Source organism: Trichosurus vulpecula, chromosome 8, assembly GCF_011100635.1.
Source record: "Trichosurus vulpecula isolate mTriVul1 chromosome 8, mTriVul1.pri, whole genome shotgun sequence".
Taxonomy (NCBI): Eukaryota; Metazoa; Chordata; class Mammalia; order Diprotodontia; family Phalangeridae; genus Trichosurus; species Trichosurus vulpecula.
Genome location: NC_050580.1, coordinates 237713547 through 237719692, shown reverse-complemented (window position 1 = coordinate 237719692; position 6146 = coordinate 237713547). Strand labels below are relative to the sequence as shown.

The following is a 6146-nucleotide window of genomic DNA, read 5'->3' as shown; positions in this document are numbered from 1 at the left end:
AATCAGGATCACAATGGGCCATGAATTGATTTAATACATTTATTTATTATACAGAAAGTGGACTAAAATGGACTTTAATGAGTTAATGTGGATGGTTCTGGACTGAGAAATCTTGCTAATGTGGAAAAGGATGAATAAATGATACTGACAGCAATAAAGAAGGTAGGGGCATTTCTGAATACTTGAAAGAGCCCTCGGGGAGAAGCCAAGATGGCAAAATAAAGGCGGTCTTGCCTGAGGTCTCCCAATTTCTTCTTCCAACATTAAAATAATGCTTCAAAATGAATTCTGAAATGGCAGAACCAATAAAATAATGGGGTGAAAAATTTTCAAACCCAAGACAACTTAGAAGTTTGACAGGGAAGGTTTGTCTCACTACGGTGAGAATAAAGTGAAGCCCAGGACAGTCCACACTAGCACAAGCCAGTCCAGATAAGCCAGCAGAAGGCCTTGGAGGTGAGTGAATTGGCAGTGGCTTCTGGAGTTCTCAGCCCATAGAGAATAAAAGGGTTGGTCAGAAGGAGATTACAAGGGACTTTCTGTTGGCACTGGGAGCAGGACACTGCTTCATCACCCATATGACATTTTGGGTCACAGTTCCAGGATGAAGAGGAACACTAGCAGGAGCAGAGGCCCCGGACAAAGTTCCAGGGTGTAACAAAGGGTTTGTGGTTTCAGACCCCTAGAGATAACTCTGAAAACAGCAGCACAAAAAAACCCTGAAGCTTAGGACATTTCCCCCTCCAGCAGAGCCTAACTTTAACATAAAATTAAAAGTAAACAAAAAAAAAGGCTGGAAAAATTCACAAACAACAAAAAAGAACCTGACCATAGAAAGTTACTATGGTGACAGAGAAGCTCAAAACACAAACTTAGAAGAAGACAACAATGTCAAAATAGCTACATCCAAAGCTTAAAAGAAAAATGTGAATTTGTCTCAGGTCCCAAAAAGAATTCCTACAAGCACTCAAAAATCATTTTAAAAATCAAATAAGAGAAGTTGCATAAAATTAAGAAAAAAAATTAGAATGATGCAAGAAAATCATGGAAAAAAGTCAATATCTTGGTAAAGGAGGCATAAAAAACATTGAACAAAATAACACCCTTAAAAAACAGAATAGGCCAAATGGTAAAAGAGGAAGAAAAATCCACTGAAGGGAATTCCTTAAAAGGTAGAATGCCAAAAGAATGAAAAAATCTAAGAAAATGTGAAATATCTCATTGGTAAAACAACTGACCTGTAAAGTAGATTGAGGAGTGATAATTTAGGAATAATTGGACTAACTGAAAGTTGTAATCAAAAAACACCACATTTCAAAGAATCATCAAGGAAAATTGTCCTGATATCCTAGAACCAGAAGGGAAAGTAGAAATTGAAAGAATCCACTGATCACCTCCTGAAAGAGATCCTAAAATGAAAAATCCCAGGAATATTATAGCCAAATTCCAAAGTTCCCAGGTCAAGGAGAAAATATTGCAAACAGCTAGAAAGAAAGAGTTCAAATATTGTGGAGCTATAGTCAAATAACACCAGATTTGCCAGCTTCTACATTAAAGGATCAAAGGATTTGTAATATAATATTCTGGAGGTCAAAGGAACTAGGATTAAAACCAAGAATCATTTACCCAAAAAACTGAGTGTAATCCTTCAGAGGAAAAAATAAATATTTAATGAAATAGAGGACTTTCTTGATGAAAAGACAAGAACTTTCAAATGCAAGACTCAAGAGAAGCACAAAAAGGTAAACAGAAATGAGAAACCATAAGGGATTGACTAAGGTTAAATTGTTTACATTCCTACATGGGAAGATGATACTTGTAATTTGTAAGAACTTTATCATTATTAAGGCAGATAGGCATTTACATAGACAGAGGTCAGGTGTGTAAGTTTGCTAAGATGGGATAATATTCAAAAAAATAAAATGAAGGAGTGAGAAAATGTCCTGGGAGATGTACTGGGAGAAGGAGGGAGAGAGGTGGAATAAGGTAAATTATCCCATAAAAAAGACACGAACGATCTTTTATAATGGAAGGGGAAATGGGGGCTTGAGGGACAACACTTGAAGCTTACTCTCATTGAAATTGTCTCAAAGATTGAATAATATAGGAACTCAGTTGGGTATAGAAATTTATCTTACCCAACAGGAAAGTAGGTGGAAAGGGGAATAAAAGAAGGGGAAGCAGAAAGACACACATAGAGTAAAGGTAAGTGGCTGAAGTAGAATCTATTATGCTTCAGCTGAAGTAAAAAATGGAGAGGTAGCAATCATGATCTCACACAAAGAGAAAGCAAAAATAGATCAAATTAAAAGAAGGAATGAAACTAGATCTTGGTAAAAGGTACAACAGACAATGAAGTAATATCAATATTAAATATATGCAACAAATGATATATCATCCAAATTCTTTTTTTATCTTTTTTAAATTTTAGATGAATATTTAACTTAAGTACATAATAAGAAAAGAAAAAGAAACATATTAAACTTAAATATTAAAATGTAAATATGAAATAAAAAAGAAAAAAATGCCATGTGCAGAGCAGACTGTAAGAGAGGATTTAAAATATATAGCAATAAATTTCCATTTCAAGAAAGCCTATATATTAAATACTACATGTTGTTTCGAAAGCTTCCCTCTTTTCTTTGCTTCCTTGTAGGTATTCTTTTGCTCTCTGCTTTATACTTTTTACTTTGTTCTTTTATCACTTGTTCTCCTTCAACCTCTCAGGCTACAATTAAGTATGGATATATTTATATATAGATATTGATAGATACATATACATACATACATATGCATACATATAAACATATACTTTTCCTAAGAGATTCTACTCAATCTTTATTTTATATTTGTACATATCTCTTATTTCCTATCCCTCCTGACTCCTTTACTTTAGTTCTACCCCACTACCTTGCCCTCCTATTACTTAATGTATGCCCCAATGATCCCTCCCTTATCCTCCCATTCCCATAAATCTAAACACCCTTTGATACACCCCTTTAACTTGTTGCTTCACCCTCCCCCTAAAGATCCCTCTCTTATCTTCCCATTCCCATTAATCTAAACACCTTTCTATATCCCCATTTAACCTATTCCCTCACCCTCCCCTCTAAAGATTACTCCCTTGTCCTCTCCCTCCTACCTATCCCCTTAGCATTTTATTTCTAAATTTAGAAGATTTTTATACTCTTCTAGATGTATATGTATTGTTCTCTCTTGAACCCATTCTGGATGAAGGTAGGTTTCCAGAACTAACAGCCTTTCTCCCTCATCTAATTCCTCAGTATCAGTTCTTCTTGCACCTCATTTGTATAAGATAATTACTCTTTTTAGCTGTTCCTGAACAGTTTTACTTTTTGAAATCATATCATGCTCAGGTCTACCCCAGTCTTTCTTATGAACTGTCCAATTACTAATAACAATCTTAGGCATATGTTTTTACATACATGCATAAAAGGTAAACAGTCTGTCCTTATTAAGTCTGTTGTAATTGGTTGTTGGTATATACCTTGTGTTTCTCTTGGTTCTTTTATGTTAAATCTATTAAGTTCAGGTCTTTTTTTAAACAAAATTCTGAAAGTCTGACAATTTATTAAATGTCCATTTTTTCATTCAGAATTATGCTTAGCTTTGCAGGGCATGATATTTTCAGCCACAACACCAGTTCTTTTGTTCTTCTACATACAGTGTTCTAAGACCCATGGTCTTTTAGTGTTACCACTGCTACATCTTATTTGATTCTAATTGTGGTACCGCCATGTGTAAATTGTTTATTTTCTTGTTGCTCATTAAATTTTCTCCTTAAGCTGGGGGTTTGGGGATTTGACTATGACATTCCTATAGGTTTTCCTCATAGGATCTCTTTCAGCTGGTGATCAGCGGATTTTTTCTAGTTCTACTTTCCCCTCTTGTTCTAATGCTTCAGAACAATTTTATTTAATTATTTCTTGTATTATTGAATCAAGATTATTTTTTTTTATTGCAGCTTTCAGGTAGTCTCATTATTCTTATGTTTTTTCTTCTTGATCTGTTCTCCAGATTGTTTTTTTTATGAGGTATTTCACATTCTCTTCTATTTTTTCATTCTTTATAATTTATTTTATTATTTCTTGATCTTTTGTAACTTTACTGGCTTTCCTTTGCCCAATTCTGATTTTCAAGGAGTCATTTTCTTCCTTAAGATTCTAGAACTCTTTTTCTAATTGGTTCACTTTCTTTTCATAAACTTGTTTTTTTTATTTTTAAAAAGTTTTCCTCCATCTCTCTCATTTGATTTTTAAATTCTTTTTAAAGTTCTTTTATGAATTCTTTCTGGGTAGGTGACCATTTGACATTATTTTTGGGGGTAGAAGATGGTTTCTTTGCTTCATTATCCTCCTATGAAGATGAACCCTGGTCTTCTCTATTCCCATAGCAGCTCTCTGTGGTTGGACTCTTTCTTTTTTGCCTGTGCATTTTTTGGTAATAGTCTAGTTTTTATAATCACCTGTCATCCTAGTGTAGGGGGTATGGTGCCTCTGGCTGCAGATCATCTTTAGTTCTCCCTTTTGATCTTGAACTCAAACCAAGACCCCCAGGCCTCCTGTAAGTGCCCGCAACCAGCTATGTCTTGCCCCACTGCTTCTGCACTTACCAAGTGTAAATTGGTTCCTTCTGTCCCCTGTTGTGTCTCCACAGCACAGTTGGGTCTACTGTACCTTGTCAGCAGAAGTTCCCTCTATCTTCCTGGGCTCAGATGCCCAACTACCCTCACTGTCCTGGGGGTAAAGGTTCCTATGGCAGCCTCCCAACACAGATAAGCCTAGGGCTTGTTGTTTGTTGTTTAAGTGGTCCCCAGCCTAGATGTCTTTACTCTTCACAGGGACCAAACCTCTTCCTGGGATTTTTCTTTAAATCCTCTCAGACTGTCCCAGGAGGACCCTGTCCTGCCTCTTCTGTTATTTATTGTTACCATGTTTGCCCTAAGGTGGTGTTTTATCTCTTTTGTAGAGGAAAATCTTGAGAGCTTAGAATTTTTTGACCTACTCTACCATATTCCTAGTATCCCCTCCATCCAAATTCTTAAAGGAAAAATTAAAGTGTGCTATAGGAGAAAATAGATAGAAAAACTATACTAATGGGAGATCTCTACTTTCTTCTTTCAGAACTAGATAAATCTGATCAAAAGAAAGAAATTAAGGAGATGAACAGAATTTTAGAAAAGTTAAATATGATAGCTGTCTGGAGAAAATTAAATGGGAATAGAAAAGAATACATCTTTTTGTCAGTGGTACATGGTACCTACACAAAACAACCAAGTATTAGGACATTAAAAACCTTACAACCAAATAAAGAAAAGAACACATATTAAATGCATCCTTTTTAGATTGTAATGCAATAAAAGTTATGTTCAATAAAGGCCATGGAAACATAGATTAAAAATTAATTGGAAACTAATATTTTTCTAAGGAATAAATGGGTCATTTCCCTCTCCTGCTGCTCGAGGAGCTGGCTGCCACCATGAATGACACTGTAACAATCAGAATCAGGAAGTTCATGACAAACAAACTTCTTCAGTGTAAACAGATGGTATAGATGTCCTTCATCCTGGAAAGGCCACAGTGTCCAAGACTGAAATTTGAGAAAAACTGGCCAAGATGTACAAGACAACTCCAGATGTCATTTTTGTCTTTGGATTCAGAACCCATTTTGATGGTGGCAAAACAACAGTCTTGGATATGATTTATGATTCCCATGACTATGCAAAGAAAAATGAATCAAAGCACAGACTTGTCAGGCATGGCCTCTATGAGAAGAAAAAGACATTAAGAAAGCAGTGAAAGGAACACAAGAACAGAATGAAGAAAGTCAGGGGTACTGCAAAAGCAAATGTGTGTGCTGGCAAAAAGTGAGGTGGAGATTTCATAACAGAAAGAATAAAAGGCACCAGATGATGTTTATCCATGAAGATAATTTTTCACCAGAGCTTAAATAAACAATGAAAAAACCTCAAAAAAAGAATGAGAGGGTCAAAGATCATATGCTATGATTAGGTAGGATTTATACTATTGGTGCTGGGCTGGTTCAATATTAAAGAAACTATCAGCATAATTGACTATATCAATAACAAAGACAACAAAAATCATATAATTATCCCAATAGATGCA

General features: G+C 35.3%; 1 pseudogene; it reads left to right on the top strand.

The window, feature by feature from the left end:
* Positions 1 to 5499: 5499 nt before the first annotated feature.
* Positions 5500 to 5891, top strand: LOC118829986 (annotated as a pseudogene).
* Positions 5892 to 6146: the final 255 nt, after the last annotated feature.